Here is a 19,285-nt window from a genome sequence, read left to right as displayed (position 1 = left end):
CTCTTCCCGTAAAAATATCACAGGGCGTTAGATCAGGTGAGTGCGCTGCCCACGGGATGTCACCTCGAAGCGAGATGAGCCGTCCGGGGAACTTTGCCCTCAAAACTCTCATCGAAGCTCGGGCTGTGTGGGCCGTGGCACCATCCTGTTGGAACCAGATATTTCCTAGATGCATTTCTTCAAGAGCTGGCTCTTCTGGAAATCACGTTGTGACAATTCTTGCACAACCATCTAATAGGGGTGGAAATGAAGATGTTCGTGAAGAATTCGGCGCATTGAACGATTGGATATGTCTGGGGCGACTACATGTTTGGGAGCGGAGCGTCTTGGAGATCTCAAAATCGACTATCGAACTGCCTCCACATTTTCTGACATCGTAACGGTCTGTTGTCGTCCTGATGATTTTTTGACCACACTCCCGGTTGTCCTAAAGTTCTCTACCCACAAAACAATCGATTTCCGGTCGGGAACCGGACCTCTGGGTTTAATCCCGAAGTGAGTACGGAACGCACGCTGCACTGCCACGTAGGAATGGTTCTTCGAAAAATAGGTTTCGACAGCAAACGCACGCTGCTCACTCGTCCACCTCATGTTTCCTACTGAGGGGTATTAGACAGTAACAGTATTAGACAGTGCTGCGTTCGCGGAGCCTCCCCTCCCTTCACAATGCGTCTTCACAAAATGGAAGTTTCTGCGCCCAACCCTGTAATAGACTGAGGACATTTAGACTGCGTGCTCTGGTGAACAGAAAAGTGTGGAAACAGTGATCGTGTTATAGTTATTTGTGGTTACGCCCTCTAAGTGGTCAATAAATCCATTCGTCTGTAGTCACACTCATACACGTGACAGTATATTTCCTCAACACTCCAAGTTTATTCCGGATGGTACTTGAACTCTGCCACGACCGCTTCCTTCTAAATCATTTCCAAGTCGTCATCTGTCATCGAAACGTAGGACGCTTAACAGAGTAGCAACTGACAGCGTTACACTGGCGGCTGTACCTTCGTGTTATGCAAAGCTCAGTACTGTGCAACGCGGGACACAAGGTTGACTGGTGTTCCTGGATTCGAAGCAAATGCCTGGATACACCTAGGAAAACACGGAAAACGTGAAGTCAGGCTACCCGCTGTGCCTACCTGTATTGGAGTGCAGCGCCTTCACGTACAAAGCAGAAGCTTTACGTCCAGACCAGCGTGTTGGTCACCTGCCCTGTAAAGTTTTCTGTGGCGGATAGGGTTCAGATTGTGTGTTGTGATGCCGCGTAGTCTGGTACTAGCGTTTTGGGGAAAACTGGACGGAGCCCCCATCTCTTGCCCCTCCCACCCATCGTGGTTCCAAGTGACCGACTTCCATGCATCCTGACTGCATACGCACTCATTTGGACCCTGATGACTGAGGCAGAATGATTATCATAAACGATGGTAACACGGTGTCAGCATAAGTATGCGTTTCTGAGGTGGCATTACGTGGAAGCTCCCCCCTTCAGGTCTACCGATGTCTGTAAATAGAGCCGGTGTCACTGATATGCTTATTGCATAAAGCGATGGTGATAGTGTGCGTGAGTCACCGCAGTACGTCCCTGCTATACAGAGGCCACGGAAAGAAGTCCCGTAGATGGTGATAGTGCACATGAGTCACCGCAGTACGTCCCTGTTATACTGAGGCCACGGAAAGAAGTCCCGTAGATGGTGATAGTGCACATGAGTCACCGCAGTACGTCCCTGTTATACTGAGGCCACGGAAAGAAGTCCCGTATATGGTGGGGATAGAGGCGTCTGTGTTCGCCTTCAGCCCGCTCACGCTCATGCCTTCTTTCTATACTCGGTTTCTCGTGTCCATGGGTGGAACGCCCGCTGTGGACAGGGTCTGCTCAATACAGAGTTGTAGGGTGCTCAGGACCTACAGTTCCCTCCTATATGTCAGTTATTTATGGCACCCGTCGAGATGACGTCACGTGTGCTGAAGGTTAGCTCAGTCATTAATTCATCACCGTGTTAGGAGCCCAAGCGGGCAATATCCTGAGCTAGTTGGGTGGAGCCATCGCTCTGTAAGATACAGTATAATAATATCCTTCCATCTATGTCTAGGCCTAACTAGTAGCACTTTCCTTCGAGTCTTCCCACCGAAAGTCCATTCCTGTTAATTGTATTATAATTCAACTGTTAGAGCGTTGGTTACAGTGTAAACATATCGCCTTATGTGCACGTCGTGCCCGTCCGTCTTTGTTTCCTAGTTTTAACGCTTTAAACCGCTGGACAGACTTTAAAGTACGAAACGGATTGTAAGGTTTTCGTCATTATATAGCGTTATGTAGTGAGGCCATAAAGTAGCTTGTCCGTGAGAGCTGCTTCTGGAGAGCAAGACGCTCTCTAATGGAGTCAGGGCTCCACTATTTTTGTACACTTGCCTGTATTGCGCTCGGAGCATGTGATATATTAGGCTAGGCCTGTAGATCGCGCCTATGAGAGCAACGTTACAACAAAGTCAGTGAGCTGTTGCAGTTGGGGTTCTCACAGCGGGGTATAACACCGTGTAGTCCGTAGAAACGTTTCGGAAGAACATCGCCTCCATCTTCAGGGTCAATGAATAAGTCAAAGAAACCAGCCTGCTTCATGCTGGTTTCTTGCTTGGTCTGTTCGAACACTGAAGGCAGAGGCGACATGTTCTTCCGAAACGTCGGTTGACATTGAACGGACTCAGAAAATATAAGTTTTCGAAGGAGTTCGATGGATTTCAGGTGTGACGCCGTTTAGTCTGGCACACTTCTAGCAGAGTACAGGGTGTACATTGCACTCGGGTTACAGGCGAAAGCAAGTGGTAACAGACGTAACCGTTACATTATTGCGCAGACAGTTCACTTTTCCAGATCGCGAGATCCGGGTTTCACCCAAGACACTAAGTGAAAGCGTGGACTCTGACGCCTTTGAGTCTGTATTAGTGAAGCAGTAGGGGTCCCTAAAAGACCACAAAAAAACAGCTTATAAGGGACATGCGGTAGCCGCACTGTGGCCTTGCTGTCGACTCAGCCTCTAACAAAAATGAGTATCGGGAATCTTCCTGGTAGTAAAAGGCGGCCGGCTCGGAAGGCTGACAACCTCACCGCCATATGTGTGCCGATTGTGTCGAAAATATGGGAGCCTCGACGTCTCACAACCCTATGGGCCTTCTCGACCTGTTAACAGTGTAATATCTTCTCGCTGGGTAGGGTGGGTAAGGGCAAGGGTGTGTCAAGTACATACACGAGAAATTGGTTGTGTGAATAGATATGAGGTACAATAATGTGCCGTAACTCTGAAAGAAAGAATTAAGGTTAATTAACTCCAGAAGGCAACTTTTGAGCTGTTACAACTGTTTTGATCTTCTCAGCAGTTCAGACGTTCCTTGTTCTGCATGGATTAATGCATCTACTAAAGTTTCATAACCATGTTGACATTCCATTATCCCTCGTTTTATAGTCTTAATTTGCATATTGGTTGTAGTCACTTGCTCTATTTCTTGTTGTAATTCAAGAATGGCATTACTTGCTTTTTTGTCTAATTTGATTAAGCTGTTCTTTAAAACTTTTTCATTTTGATTTATAGGTCTCGCTGTCAAATTCACTGAATTAACAGTAGATTTGATTACTGTCATCTGTTCGGAAGAAATATATAAAAATTCTTGCTGATCGCGTTCTAACTGATTAAGTTCTGTAAATTCTGTAAATTAAATCGTCATAATTATACAACGTACCCTTCTCACTAAGTTCACCAGGAAGATTACACTTTCTTCCAAACAATATCTCATAGGGAGAATATTTTGTTACTGAGTGTGTGGTAGTATTAAAACAAAAACACGCCAAAGGTAACCATTGATGCCATAACATAGGTTGTTTTCAACATAACTTCCTAAATAGGTTATCAACGTCCTATGTGTTCTTTCTAATGGCCATTACTCTCAGGATGATAGATGCTGGTATGTAATTTCTCAATCTGGAAAATGTGGCAAAGGCGCTTGAAAATATCTGACATGAAGTTACTACCCTGATCAGTCACTATAATTTGAGGTAGCCCATAAATTAACAAAACATTCTCGAGAAACTTTTCACAAACCTCTTCGGCAGTTTGGCCCCTTAAAGGCACGGCATTTAAATACTTAAATTGTCCTGACAAGTTAGGATATTTATGACCTTCAGATGCAGGTAGAGGACCTACTATATCTAAGTAGAGCTTTTTCCAAGGTTCCGGTTGAGTATCAGTTATTCTTAATATCAGTCTTAAATCCTTACCTTGTTTTACCCTCTGGCACACTTCGCAATTTCGGATGAACTGGATAACATCTTCCTGCATGTTTGGCCATGTAATATATAGTTTAATTCTTTCTAGTGTTCGTGAAATCCTCTGATGTCCTCCCACTAAATCAGAATGCATTTCTTTCAGAATTCTCAATTTACGTTCTTTTGTTAATTCTGTTTGTTCAAGAGTACAGACAGGATGTCTGCTTATACTGTCTGCATTGGTATTTTGTTTACCTGGTTTACACTTGATTTCAAACTCATATTCCTCAAGTAGTAAACGCCATCTTAAGATCCTCGAACTGGGGTCTTTTACATTAAATATCCACGTTAATCGTTTATGATCAGTCCAGATTTGAAAGGGTTTTCCTAACAAATACGGTCTAATATGTTTACATGCCCAGACTATAGCTAAACATTCTTTTTCAACAGTACTATAATTTAATTCTGCGCCATTCAAAGTCCTACTGGCATAGGCAACCGGTCGATCCTTTCCTGGGGTCCCTTGGCTTAAAACTGCACCTATGCATAGCCACTAGCATCAGTGGTTAAAATAAAAGGCTGGTTGAAATCAGGATATTGTAAAATAGGAAACTCAATTAGCTTTTCTTTTAAGATCTCAAAACTTTCTTGTTCTAAATCTGTCCATTGCCATTCTTTTCCCTTCTTCAACATATCTATAAGAGGCTTTGCTAAACAACTGAAACGTTCAACAAATTTTCTGTAATAACCTACTAATCCTAAGAAAGCCTTTATATCTTTTTCCTTTTCAGGAACCGGGAATTGAACCACAGCCTCAATTTTCTTTGTGTCTGGCTTACTCCTTCTGCCGTGATAACATGTCCAAGATAGGCCAATTCTGGTTTTAAAAACTCACATTTATCAGGCTCTATTTTAATATGGTACTTCCTGAAGTGGTCAAACACTTCCCTGTTTCCTATGATGTTCCTCTAGTGTCTTACCCGTGACTAAAACGTCATCAATATACACTGAACATCTTTCTCCTATAGATTCCCTCAGAATATAACTCATCATTCTCTGGAACGTAGCCGGTGCTGCTTTTAGTCCGAGTCGCATCCGAACATATTCGAAATGTCCGGTGGGTGTGCTAAAAGCAGTTTTGCACCTCTCTTCGGGTGTGATTAAGATCTGATGAAAACCTGATGCACAGTCTAATGCGGAAAAATATTTTGATTTTCCTATAATCTCTTGAATGTTAGGAAGTGGAAAACTATTTCCTATAGCAGTGTTCCTCAACCCTTTTCTACTCGCGGCACACCATGAAGTATCTATGGCTCAACACAGCACACCAAAATGTTATTCCCCTCAAAAGCGCATGATATCAGACAATTAATATAAATACGTAACGTGAAATACTTATTACTATAATATTATTATATTACTAGCTGTACCCGGCCACGCGTTGCTGTGGTTCAGTCTAACGAAATATTTCAATTCAAACGCAGATCAATCGACACAGCTCAATCCCACCGCGAATTGCACTGAAAAATAAGGAAAACAGTTAAGAAAACGAAATGAAAAACAATGAAAAATAAACTATACTCACGAAATGAACGCTATGGTAAACGACACAACCCAATTCCAACGTAATGTCACACGAAATAATTAAATCGAAACTGTTTATATTCGGCGGTAGCTATCCCAAGACTGACTGCTTCGGCGGTTACTTCCAGACTCTCTTCTGTATCCCTCGGCATCTGCCCCGAGACTGACTGCTTCTTGTCCAAGCTGGACTATTTATACCTCGGCCGATGCTATACAATGAGCCTTCTGTTGTCTGTCACCGGGGAAACGCTGCCAGAGTCGAATCCAAAACTCCGAGTGCAAACTCAGGATCTCTGCTGTGATTTCACTCGGAATGTCTTGTGATCCTTGTGACCTCGTGATACTCGAGACACTCGTGATACTGAACAGTCGCCGGAGCTACACTCTCTTATACATATAGCCAGCGGTCGGACGCGATAAGGAATACCTTATCGAAGAGTTAGCTTCATCTTTTGCTTAGGAAATGCTAGCACAGAACACCTTGTAGAAGTGTTTGGTTTCATCCGTTGTTACGCAACGGAACCTCTTATCCTCTCATCTCCGGGGAACCGCGTTTGTTGTTTCGGCAATTCCTATGCAACGGCCCACTGTTATTGCGTTTCCATGGAAGTATACTTTCCGGTTTCATCCGTTGTTACGCAACGGAACCTCTTATCCTTTAATCTCCAGGGAAACGCGTTTGTTGTTTCGGCAATTCCTATGCAACTGTTATTGCATTTCCATGGAAGTATACTTTCCGGATTCACGCGTGGCCGGGTACAGCTAGTAGGTATATAAAATCACGCGCGTATTCGAATGCAACGTTGTGTCAACATTTCGAAGCAACCGGTGAAGAACTTTCGGAGATTTTCGAGGGGTAACAAACGAACATTTACATTTCTATTTATATAGATTTTATTATCATTAAACAGAAATCGACTCGTGCATTTTTTAAGAATTAATAAACTCTAATTCACTGTAGAGTGTAGAAAATACACTTCTATTACTATTAAAGTAAACACAGTAATTCTACTCATACCTTCAATGTGATGCTTGCGCCTGCGTAGCTGCACACAGGCGACTGATCCGTGGTGCAATCGTTGACAACGGAAGCCTTATTTCTTCATCGATGGATCTGACCCGCTCCCTCTTTGATGTCTTAATTTCAGTTAATGTCGAGAATTCCAGTTCACACAAACATGTAGTTGAAAATGACAATAACACATTACCTGCCATCGNTTTCTTCATAGTCACCGCCGTGAAAGCCTCAAATCTTACATGTTCTGAATTGGCAACGAATGGATCACGGACCCAGTCGAAATCTTGTACACTCCAAAATACTTATGAATTTCTGCTGCGGCATTTCTAAATGTTCTTTAATTGTGTTCAANGGGTAGCCACTCCTTATTGCCAACCAAAACGTATCCAAAGGCACTTAGAAAAGTTTTAGTTTGTATATTAATCGGAAAATGTTCNCTTTAATTGTGTTCAACACCACTTTATTGCCGTCAGCAAGTGACCATACAGTCGGGAACATCTCAAACGACACATCTGTAATTCTCTGTATCCAAAAATTGAGCTTATTTACAAATCCATGCATCTTATCCATATTAGTTAGAATATTTTCGTTCCTACCCTGCATCTTTCTGTTCAGCCCATTCAAGTGTAAAAAAATATCGGAAAGATATGCCAACTTACACACCCATTCATCATCTGCAAATAAATCGGCGTACTCATGCCCCTCAACAGCCAGAAATGCACGTACCTCCTCATTAAGTTCCAGTATTCGCGTTAACACTTTTCCTCGTGATAAGCACCGTAGTAGGAGTGTAGTGTGTTCTGATTCCATTTCCTGACACAAAACGGGAAAAAGCTGCGAGTTTAGGGGCCGCGATTTGATGAGGTTCACGACTTTTACTACGTCGTCCAGCACAACTTTAAGAGAAGATGGCAAAGACTTAGCAACAATGGCTTCCCGGTGAATGAGACAATGATCGCATCGTATGTTAGGATTTACTTTGCGTTCTTTAGCCTCAAATCCTTTAACACGGCCTGTCATAGAAGCGGCTCCGTCTGTAAAACACTAACGCAATCCTTCCATTTTAATTCATTATGTAACACAGTGTGGTCCAACCCGCGTGCCGCGTGCGGCCCTCTTATTCATTTTGTTGGCACTTGCCCTTCTTACCGGATAAAAAATATTGATTAAACATTTGGAAAAAATTGTATACCCTCCTTACTGTTTTAAGTTTAAATAACAGTAACCAGAGTAAATCGTATTTGTAAAATTCAAGGAAATGCCATCAGCAGTGTTGGCAACATCAATTCAGGACAGAGTGACCAATGCTAAACATTATTTTCTTCCCGCTGCCCTGCAGGGCATACAAAAAGAAGATTTAGCGGGACACCGCTGACATTGGCAACTCAGTCCATCAGATGGCAGCACCTTACATTCTTCATTTCTCCTATAACGGCCACCTCGATAATAAGCATCACTCTTCGACCGTTATAATCTGTGGCGTGCATGCTGCGATTTTCACTTTCATTCAGTACTACCTAAAATGGCGGAACTAAAGAAACGGCGTGTTGAAGATGAGAAACGACAATTTCAGTCCACGTGGCAGGAAAGTTACTTTTTTGTTGAACATAATGGAAAACCACAGTGTGTTTTCTGTTCTCAAGTCTTAAGTGTTTCGAAGGGGTATAATGTGAGTAGACACTACGAGTATACCAGCTTGCATAAATCAAAATACGACCAATACCAGGGAAGTGCCAGGAGTTGTGTGTTTAATGACTTGAAGCTGAAATTAACTAGACAGAAGAATATCTTTCAGCAACCATCAAACACTGCTGGTTTGAAGGCACCTTATGAGGTATGTTTAGAGCTAGCTAAAAGTAAAAAGTGTTTTAGGGACGGTGAGCTCATTAAAAGATGTGCTGTAAAAATGGCATCTTCATTTGGAGATAAAAAGATGGCTAAAATTTTTGAAACAGTGTCCTTGTCTCGTCAGACAGTAAGTAGAATAATTAATGATATGGGTAGTGAAGTTTCAGGTACTCTCAAGGGAATTTTGGAAAAATGTGGATTTTACTCTATAGCTCTAGATGAGAGCACAGATATAGCTGACATCAGCCAGCTCCTTATCTTTGTCAGAACAATAAACGAAGAATGTGAAATTCATGAAGAACTGTTGGAATTAAAATCATTAGAAACCAGCACCAAAGGTATTGACATATTCAACGCACTGGATAATGTTGTTTCTAAATATGGAGGTTTTGGGAAGTGCTCTGGCATTGCAACAGATGGAGCTAAAGCAATGGTTGGTCATAGAACTGGGTTAGTAGGACTGTGTAAAGAAAAAGGCATACATTGTTTGGTTTTCCACTGCATTATCCACCAGGAGGCTCTCTGTGGAAAAAATATAAGGCTCAGTGAGACAATGAAAACTGTTGTAAATACTGTAAATTTAATAAGGGGAGGCAATAAAGCCCAGAGACATAGGGCATTTATTGCATTCCTGGACATAGTGACAGTTCATTGTACTGTGAAGTGCGCTGGCTAGGTGCTGGAAATTGCCTGCAACAGTTTTTTTAGGTTGAGAAATGAAATTCTTGCTTTTCTCAGAAATGAAAACATTGGGCATGAGTATCAAGAAAAACTGGAAGAAATCCATTTTTTTAAACCTAAAACTAAAAGGCAAAAAACAAAATATCTCCCAGCTTTATGGACATGTTGAGGGCTTCCGCAAAAAACTCGATGTAATGCAAATTGCACTGAAGGCAAATAATACTATCGTACAGCACACTTCCAATCTTGTCAGCAGTTAAAGGAAGAAGAAGAAGAAGAAAATGACACAAAATTTAGTATGTTTCATGAAATAATAATTTATATCAGGACAGATTCCAGGATTTTGACTCCCTAAAACCAAAACTTGCACTGTTCAATAACCCCATGGAGATTGAAGTGAGTGAGGTGCCCTGCGACCTTCAAATGGAAATTTGTGGTCTTCAGGCAGACTTCTTACCAGACTAAAAAGTGTGATGTCCCTGAAACTTTCTGGAAACTGATTTCTAAGGAACGATTCCCCAAACTGCTTAAATTCTCTCTGCAAATGTTATCGCTGTTTGGGAGTACATATGTGTGTGAAAGTGCTTTTTCTTATTCTCAAAGAAATTAAATCAGAAACGAGAAATGACATTGAAAGTGCTTCACTGGAATCAAGCCTGTGACTTTGCCTTACTGAACTTACGGTGGACATTGATAAACTTGTATCAGAAAAGCAGTGGCAGTCATCACATTGATTTCTCGACTTTAAAATAAAGTGATATATTAAACTAATGAGTTATATGTAATTCGTTTTCTTTCTTTAATGTCTGTGGCCCTCACTTTCCTGTACAAAAATTTGATTGGCCCTCGGGTAACTAAAGGTTGGACCACACTGATATAACACATATTAATTAGTGACACGAAATGCTTCTTCACCGGTGGCTCGCTTGGGAAGTTCTTTGCAAAAAAAGAAATTTGTTGCAATTACATCTCCATCGATGTATCGAATGTAAGCAAGAAGTTGTGCATGGCCGCTAATAGCGGTGGACTCGTCGATCTGAAGCTAGAACTTCTGACTGCTGTTGATTTTCTCCTTAATAATGGCTTCAGTGTCACTGGACATGTCAATAACTCGGCAACTGATTGTGCCAGCAGAGAGAGGAATTGTTGAAATTTCACTAGCAGCGTCTGAACCCAGGACTATTTTCACCATCTCTTTACAAGCAGGCATTAACAACGTTTCAGCTATTGTGTGTGGTTTTCTGGCCTTTACGATCATTTCGGCTACCTTATAACTTGCTTCCTGAACTTTTGTTGACACGCGTACTGTCGCAGTCATTAACGTCTTTGTTTTTTGTTTTGTTCCAACAAGCGACGAAAATAATTGACACCTATGCTTGATAGAGAAGACTGTTTTGTTGACAAATGTCGTTTCAATTTACTGGGAACCATAGCAACACTACTGAGTTTTTCACCATAAACCATACACTCAGGGATTGGGCACGTTTTATCACCACACCAAAAGAACCGTAAGATAAGTAATTATCACTATACTGCCTGTGTACTAATTTTTCTTTTTTTTTCGGGCTCAATGCGTTCACTACTTGCACTCGTGGACGAAACACTCCGTATAAGGAATTTATCCATCTCAAAAAAATAAAGTAGTCTAATAGTAATAGAAAATAGCAAGACTAACTAGTAACCACAATTTTCGAACTACTTCAGAGCACAACTGTGATAGAACTGAAACAATTGTAAGGCGCGGGACCTCTACTCTTCAAACGGAAGAAGTGACACTATGCCGACTTATTTTTGAAATATTTATAATTTTAAATGAAGTCCAACAATCGGTGGGTGCATCGTTACAGGAAGAAAATCATAAAGTTGAAGAAGCTCCAACTTCTAACAAACAGGGGCAAATATGAAAACATCATTATAAAAGACAGGGAAACCCTTGCTAATTCCTGGAGTTTTAGGGAAAAGCACGTACACAGAACATGCGGCAAGTATATCAAAGAAGCCGCGTAGATGCGAGAAAAATAAAAATAAATCAATAATGAAAACTATGATATAACAACAACTGTGAGTAAATAATTTACGTTTAATTTCTTAGAATACAAAATTACTGTACATAAAAATCACGGCATGTAATAAAGAATAAACAAATAACATCTTATTTAATCAGTGCAGTGGCTGAGAATAAAATACAAGCGTATGAAACACGGTGGCCGGTCACGGTAGGCGAGCGGCCTAAGGCATGCACTGTCTTCGCTCGCTCGGAAGCCGGGATCGTGGGTTCGAATCCCACTCGCGGCATGGATGTTTGTGTGTTTTTCTGTGTTTGTGTACGAGCTGATCACCCGCTCAAGGAGTCCTATCGTATGTCTAAGATCTAGTAAACCGAAGGGAAACGGAGAGTTTCATGGAGGTAAGTCAAGGCCCAAATTGGGGCTGTAGCACCAATAAAAAAAATGAAAGACGGTAACTGGGATAAAATAAAACGAATAAAATTCGACAGTTAATTTCTTACAATAGGTAAAAGTTCGCGTCACACCTTTCACCTTGTGACGGCACCCCGGTTGCGGAACACTGGCCTATAGTAATATCATTCAATTTAAGAAAATCAACACAAATGCGCCATTTCTTTTTACCAGACGCGTCTAGTTTTTTGGGGTACTACGATAAGAGGAAAATTCCATTCACCTTTACTCGGAACTACAATACCGTCTTCTAACATTTCTTTAACTTCTTTATTTTCTTCCTCTTTGTGTGTTTCTGCTAATCTATAATTTTTTAATGTGATGTCTCGATCTTTTGGGAAGTGAGGAGTGGGGATATGTTGCATAGCAGCGGTGGTTACTGTTAGCTTATCACCGTATAATTTAAAAATGTACATATTCCTCACAAAGTTGTAATACTTTCTTTGCCTTCCTCTATATGTGTCAACCTTAATTTTTTGTTCAACTCTTCCAAACGTTGTTGTGAAAAAAGCTGTTCCTTGCTTAGCCTTTCAAACTTACATGGGGGTTTAATTAATTTCGGTAGGGGTAAGGTCATAATGGGTTCGGCATTAGCGTAAGGCAGTACCACAGTAAACTCCAGATAACAATTCTTGTTTCTCTATTAATCGGACACCTTTTTCTCTGGTTGGAATTTTCACAATGCCCTCGCTTAAAGGAGGTAAAGCAGGATTATGAGTCATCACATAACCATTTTCAATTAACCATTTATATCCTAAAATGACATCACTACGTGGTAGCTCATCCACGATATAAAATAAAAATGATTTACTTTCATTAATTTCCAAGTAAATGCCCTGTGTTAAACTTCTACAGCTTCCTGTTATTCCTTGCATTGTCACGGAGGTCTCGACAGTATTTTCTTCTGGGAGTTTCTTTAAACTTTTCCTTCTTACTAAGGAAATCTGTGCGCCTGTATCTATTAAGCCAGTTCCCGCCTCTACTGTGAACTTGGGCAAGTTACATAGAGCTCAAACGGGTTATGCCATCTCTGGGCGTCCCCTCCGAAGATTGGCATGTCAGAGCTTACACCATTTTGCATAAATGATATACCTCCCATCGCAGAGTTACTATCTACACAATTTTTCCTCCGCTTACTCTCTGCGACAAACCCAGTGTCCTCCGAAGAACCCAGGTCTTCATCAGCCTTTTGAGTGGGGGTGTCTCCACTCTCATCTGATGGATCTCGGGCGTTCACCCTTCCTATGCAGCCTCTTTCACTGCAGGTGCCCCACTCTGTACTTCTTTTGGAACGTAATAATACAAGTTTGAAGAAACCGCCTCAAGTTTTGTCTGAACAGACAAGTGACTCATCTGCTTTCCTAAGTGCCTTATGTATTTCAGAGCATATACTCGACTGTGAACGGCATTTTTCATATTTCGATCCGGATTAGCGAAAGTTTACTGTATAAATACCGGAAGATATTTGGCCCGTGACTCGTTTACCAATTCAGCATTCATCCTCCCACTCGACCCTACATACTCTGAGCCATTTGTAGCATCGTTAAATGGCCAACACTACAATTCACTTCACTAATAAGTTAAAGCACAGTGGTTACTATATGTACCACCTGTTCTAACGTTTAAAAAATGCGTTTTGCCCGCTCGGTGCAAGTTTGTGTGTCATAGTGTAGCAGTAGGAGTGTTGCTTACTGAAGGATCGAACCCTGACCCTCGGGTCATGGCCGTAGCATCCCAGCAGAGCCGGCGATACTGTAACCTGAAATGATGTGACTGGGCAAATTGGAAGAAATCTGAAGAAAGAAATGCCGCCAGTATCACTTTGTTCCCCATGACTGGTATGAAGTCATGTGGGACTGAACCTGAGGCTGCACAGTGAGAAGTTGGAGTCTGACCATGCATGCTTACTGTGGAGGGCAGCGAGTGAGAAGACGACATCGCATGCCACTGGAACAGCGGACAGCTGCAGGCGTGTGCGAGTTGTGCACTCGCATTCCAGTTGGGATAGCTGGCGGCAAGAGATAGGAGGTCGGCCGAGCCCGGACGCGCCCCCTTGGGACCTGAGGATCCGTAACGCTCACTTTATAAGCCTGCCGATACTTTTTGGCCGGTGTCCTTCACTGTCAGCGCATGAGAGCGAGTCTATGCTACGAACTTGCTTCGTCTGCAGAGAGAACTTTCGTAGGCTGGAACTGGCAACTGGCAACTGGAACGTGGGAAAAGCACATAGTGATATGTTGGCTTTTTGGACTTTATCCATCGTCCTGGTTTTTAAGATAACAAATAAAAACACGACGTTTCGGAAACTGGATCTGTTTCCGTCCTCAGGTGAAGGAAAACACCTAGGTGTTTTTATTTGTTATCTTAAAAACCAGGACGATGGATAAAGTCCAAAAACCCAACATATCAGTGTGTTATACGCCATCGTCAGAATCCTATAGAAAGCACATAGTATCTACTAATAACAGCGATCCTACGCGCTCAACGTCTACCTTCTTACTGAGGCAACTAAGTGTCACTGCGCAAGCCCACCAATCTTAGGCTCGCCGACATGCGTCAGACCACTACGCATTAGAGATCCACGGGCCAAAATCCGCCGTCCCAACTGTATGTTCCACCTGCTTTGAAAAATGTCAAGTACACTTATCCCCGTGCTTAAGTAATTAAGCATCATGTCGTGAAGACGTATGAGGGAGCGGAGGTATATTTCCACACATACTGAACCTCGGCACTAGGTGGTTAGTGGTCACGTTTACGCTTCGGCCGCTTTGCCCCCGGTACCCATTGGGTAGCGGGCCTGTCTGGACGCTGTGGAAGAATTCGAATCACGATTCCTGGATCGTTCAATCATTTTAGCATACCAACTGACTTGTCCGGGACATGCTTGGTTATGAGACGTATCCCAGGTACAGAAGACTCGCTTAATCGGTTGTACTTGTCATCTGGTATTGATATGTGAGGCTTGTAGCTAGGGCGAGAGCGCAGAAATATTGGTGTGGACGTCTTTCGTTTACCATTGCAACAAAACAAAGCTGCCGGTTTCCATGGCAACGTGTGAGCATGGGGGCTACTGCAAAGTGGCGATATGAAGCTTCCGCGCAATCAATAGGCCCAGTCGCCGTTTGTTATATGGGCTTGTTTGGCTTAGCTCAAAGTCCCTGGGGTTCGGGGAGTGGGATGTGGCGAAGCAGAGAGCTGTGCCAGCGAGGCTCTTCAGAAACGAAGGCACATGATACAATAGTCCTGCTTTGAATTCAGTAGGTGTTGGGTTCAAAGGTCATCTCGAGGACCGACTATTCTGACAGTTTTCTTGTAGTTTTCCTCTGTCCTCGCTACTTTGAGTCGGGCCATGACCACTTCTTTCGACACTAGACAGATTCGTAAAATAAACTACTGAAAGGCTGTAGTAGTTACGAATAATAGGAGAAGATACGATTGAGTCGATATTATAGTGTTCAAATTTGCCGGACAATTTTCCTCCAGACAGCGGTTTCCGAAGTTTGTGACAAGTCCACCGCCTCTCTTCTTCTTGTGTGCCACAGACTCGCTTTCATAAATAAATTTTACTCTTTCCATTCTAATGCCGCAATGAAGACTTAGTTCGGCTGGTCCTCAAGAGATCCCAGCTTGGGAACCATTGCTCCAAGTAGCAGCCACCTCTGTTTGGCTCACACTATCGTGCTGTCTCCACACAGCTTATTATGGGCAGTTCGTGTCGCTACGTGTGCATGGCTTGGTACTCAGTTAAGCACAATGCCCACTTTAGGTGTATCTTACATTGCCTCTAGATAGCAGCGCTTACTGTATTTTAAGCTTAGCATTTTGGTATAACTGTCGTTGAATTTGCACAGGTTTTCATCTGTTGCATTTGCGTATTATTAAAGATTTTAACTATTCACCGTTGACATTTCAACGAACCCTAGCACAGGCTAAGGCAGCCAGAGACTGGGTTGACCCTGGGGGCCATAGTGCTTCTGGAAGGATTAGGTCAATTGAAAAATCCAGTGACCTCATCGGTACTCGAACCCGTGACCTCCCGGCTTGTAGCATAGTGCCTCAACCAACTACGCTACCGCGTCGCCCCTGATAAATAAAACGACGTTAGTGAACTCGCGTGTCGCACTTGGAATCCGAGCGTTTTGTGCACAGGGTCTCTCAGTCGGTGGAGACAGTCTACACTGAGGTGCGTGTACAACTGGACACTTAGCACTTTGCGAGGCCGTAAGTCTCGCACAAATAGCATCGAATGTTACGATGCGGGGGGTGAAGCTGACCACTCACCTCAATTTAGTTCCGAGGTTAAGAATACGTGGATCTGTACCGCCACCCCCATGCGTCTTCACAGCGTGGTACATAACTAAGCACAGGGACAACTATATGCTTACCGTCTGACGCCGTCTTGGGTGCCAGTTACTGACGGCGTCGCTAAGTAAGGGGCCTTGAATCCGGCTGCACGGCTCGACCACGCTCGGGTGGTGCCTGTAGGAGAGCCGCTGGAGCCCTTCCGGCACAAAGTTACGTAATCAATGCCAATGGCTCTGTCACGTGATGGAGTGACTATAGACGGGACTTGGATTGGTAATGGAATTTATTAGACACTTGCAGAACGTAACTACAAATAATTACGACAATCTCACTAAGTTACACGCTCCAAAGCAGCACACATAAAGCCTCCTCAGTCTTCAATAGTTGCTTGGTAGCGGCTTTCAACGGCGGATTTTACCCTTCCTCTGTTTTCCGAACTGCCCCTGGCCTCAGCCACGAGCTTCTCACATCTCAGAACTGCAGCTCTGAACTGACTCAGGCTAACTACTAGTCCTTATTATACAACCAGGGCACAATCCCGGCACGGACCGCTCAGAAAATGCCTCTCCCATTGCTGCGTTTTCTCTTGTTGCCGGGGAAACAACGTGCCCGCAGAGCTGTTCCATCTTAACGGCTGTCTTACTGTCGCCCGTTTGCACAGCCGTTACTTGGTAGTGGCCCTACATGTCACTGTGAGGATCAGTAAAACTACAGCAAGCCCTCATTATAACGAACAAAATCTGTCTGTGTGCAGTTGTGAATTTTGAGGTACTAAGAAGATTTTGTGGGGTTAGAAAACTATTTAAAATAAAAAAGCAACCCGAATATAACGATCTTCATGTAATCGCACTGAGCGTTTCTATGTCTGTTGCGTGTATCCTGTGGTGAATACCCCTTCAGTCGATTATAGCGGACGTCTTCGATAACGGACCCGCGGCACCCATGCACGGAAGAGGCTACATATCCACGGGAAGAACACAGAATTGCTAACAGTGTCAAGTTGTGTCTGTCCTTAACAAAGCACCACGCCATGAACACGCATCGCCTAGGCTCTAGATGGAGGCGACCGGTCAGCTTTACCTCCGCGGAAAGGACCCCCGGTATCCATTCGGTAGGCCCCAGAGCCGGTCTGGATGTTATGATGGAAAATATCTTGCGATTCCGGGGAATAAAACCAAAATCCGCCCATTGTCGAACCGGTAGCATAACCGAGGGAGAATGCTGACTTATCCTACAGTGTGCTGACAGTGTCTCGGCTCTTATCTCAGAGGCAAGGCGAAGTCCCCCAGTTCCGGCAAGTCGAGCCTGCCTGCGACAGTTGGTTGTGNACCCCCCCCCCCCCAGTGTTTAAAAATACTTGTAACGTCCACGGAATAATGTTGTGTTCGGCGTCCAGCCGAACTGTAGACTCCGTCTGTTGCGGGAACGGGCGTGCGCCATCATGCTCTTGGTTGCGTGGTCCGCCCCGTCATGAATATCAAGTTAGTAGCTTCGATCTATAATGTACTCGTATTGTCGCGTGTTGCAGTGACTCGATTTATTGACCACTTAAACTCAGCTCGTAATTACACTTAATTATATAGCGCCATCGCTGATCTCCACACTTCACCAAATCACACTAAGTATTTTCCAGCCCGCAGTGTCTTCACTGGTAGTTGCCTGGTAACGACTTCTAACAATGGCTATTCCTCTGCTTCCTTGTTCAAGTCGTTTCTGAAAGGCGGCTCCCTTCCAACTGCGTATTCTTGTCAGACACTTTGCGACTGACGGATTACCGCCAATCAGTTCGCCTTGCCTACAAGCCCCTTGAGTATCATGACCAGTAATTTTATTTTCAAACTGAACACTTACGATTATAGTCCTTATGTAACAGCCTTTCTGACGAGAGGATTGATGTGTCGTTTACAATTGCTGCTGGTCCTCGCCAGCGTAGTCATTCTCAGGCCCGAGTCCCGCAGGACTCATGACCATATTTTACTGTCTCAGATTTGAGATCCCTAACCTGGAGGGTCAGGCCCCCGTATTTATATCTCCCAGCCACGAGGTTCCTTTTCAGTCGCGTCATACAACCCGCAGGTCTACGACGGAGGCATTCGACCTGTCCCTTCTTCTAGTCAAAGTCATATTGCCACTGACTGTCAGTAAGTCAGTACGTCTTAGTGTCGAGCCCCATTTGGGGCTCATGACCAGATATTTATTACTGTTTGACAGTTGCGATCTTGTTTTTGTGGGGCGCCCTCTCACATGAGAGGATGGATGTGTCTATTGTATATGCTGCTGGCCTTTGCCAGCGCAGTCTTGCTTGGGTCCGAGTCCCTTGGGACTTGCAGCCATATTTTACTGTCTGAGATTTGAGACTTCCCTTTCCGTCGCCTACGGCTCGCAGGGTCACGGCGGAGGTATTAGACCCCGCCTCCACACCGGTATGTTCCTTCTTGCTTCATTTGCCCTCCCTATAACCCTTTTGCACGGACCCAGTAGAAAACAGTTTCCAACACATGCGTATGCGTTGCAGCGGGGAAGTGTTTACCGAGCTGTTGCCTAGAAACGGCTCTATACGCTACAGTATTTACGAGACCTGTACGCTGGTGGGAAGTGCAGCCATATTCGCACAGGGCTTCCCTGCCGTAAGGTTGGCTACACAACATGTGACGTTGCCATGGACTTTAGCTCAGGTCCAGGAAGCGGACCAAGCGATCCGTCCGATCGCGGCGCCAGTGTTGCCATATTGTACGGTCGCCAGCTTCCCAGTCGTGTGTGCTGAAGGGAGGCGTTCACAAGCTGATAGCCATTCAGCCCGCCGAGTCTGGAAGCCCTGCGTGGCATTTCGGAACATGTCCAGGCCACCTGCCTCCCAACCGCAGCGTGGGGGCCCACTTCACGTGAATATCATTGAGCTGACGGGAACTGAAGCTGGTCTTCCCGTAGCTGTGACTGCAGACCTTGGGGTACCGAGTTTGATGTACGCATGTCCACCGAATTGGCCTGCAAATTCGGATGTCAGGCGCTCCGGTATTTTGAAGGTCACACAAATGTTTTTATATGTTTAAGGAATCAGAATAATAACAAGTAATAAATACCGAAGGCGAAACCTTTGGTCCTGTGATTCTTGCTTACCATGATGTGAAGCGGTTGGGG

The 19,285-nt window shown here is 43.9% G+C and overlaps 1 protein-coding gene across 1 annotated transcript in view; it reads left to right on the top strand.

Annotated features, from left to right (window-relative positions):
* LOC111871533 overlaps positions 1–19,285 on the top strand; it is a 136,919-nt gene that overhangs the window by 72,258 nt on the left and 45,376 nt on the right. The window lies entirely within an intron of this gene.

The sequence above is a fragment of the Cryptotermes secundus genome, unplaced genomic scaffold (assembly GCF_002891405.2).
Source record: "Cryptotermes secundus unplaced genomic scaffold, Csec_1.0 scaffold989, whole genome shotgun sequence".
In the NCBI taxonomy this organism is placed as follows: domain Eukaryota; kingdom Metazoa; phylum Arthropoda; class Insecta; order Blattodea; family Kalotermitidae; genus Cryptotermes; species Cryptotermes secundus.
This window is presented reverse-complemented; position numbering and strand designations above follow the sequence as displayed.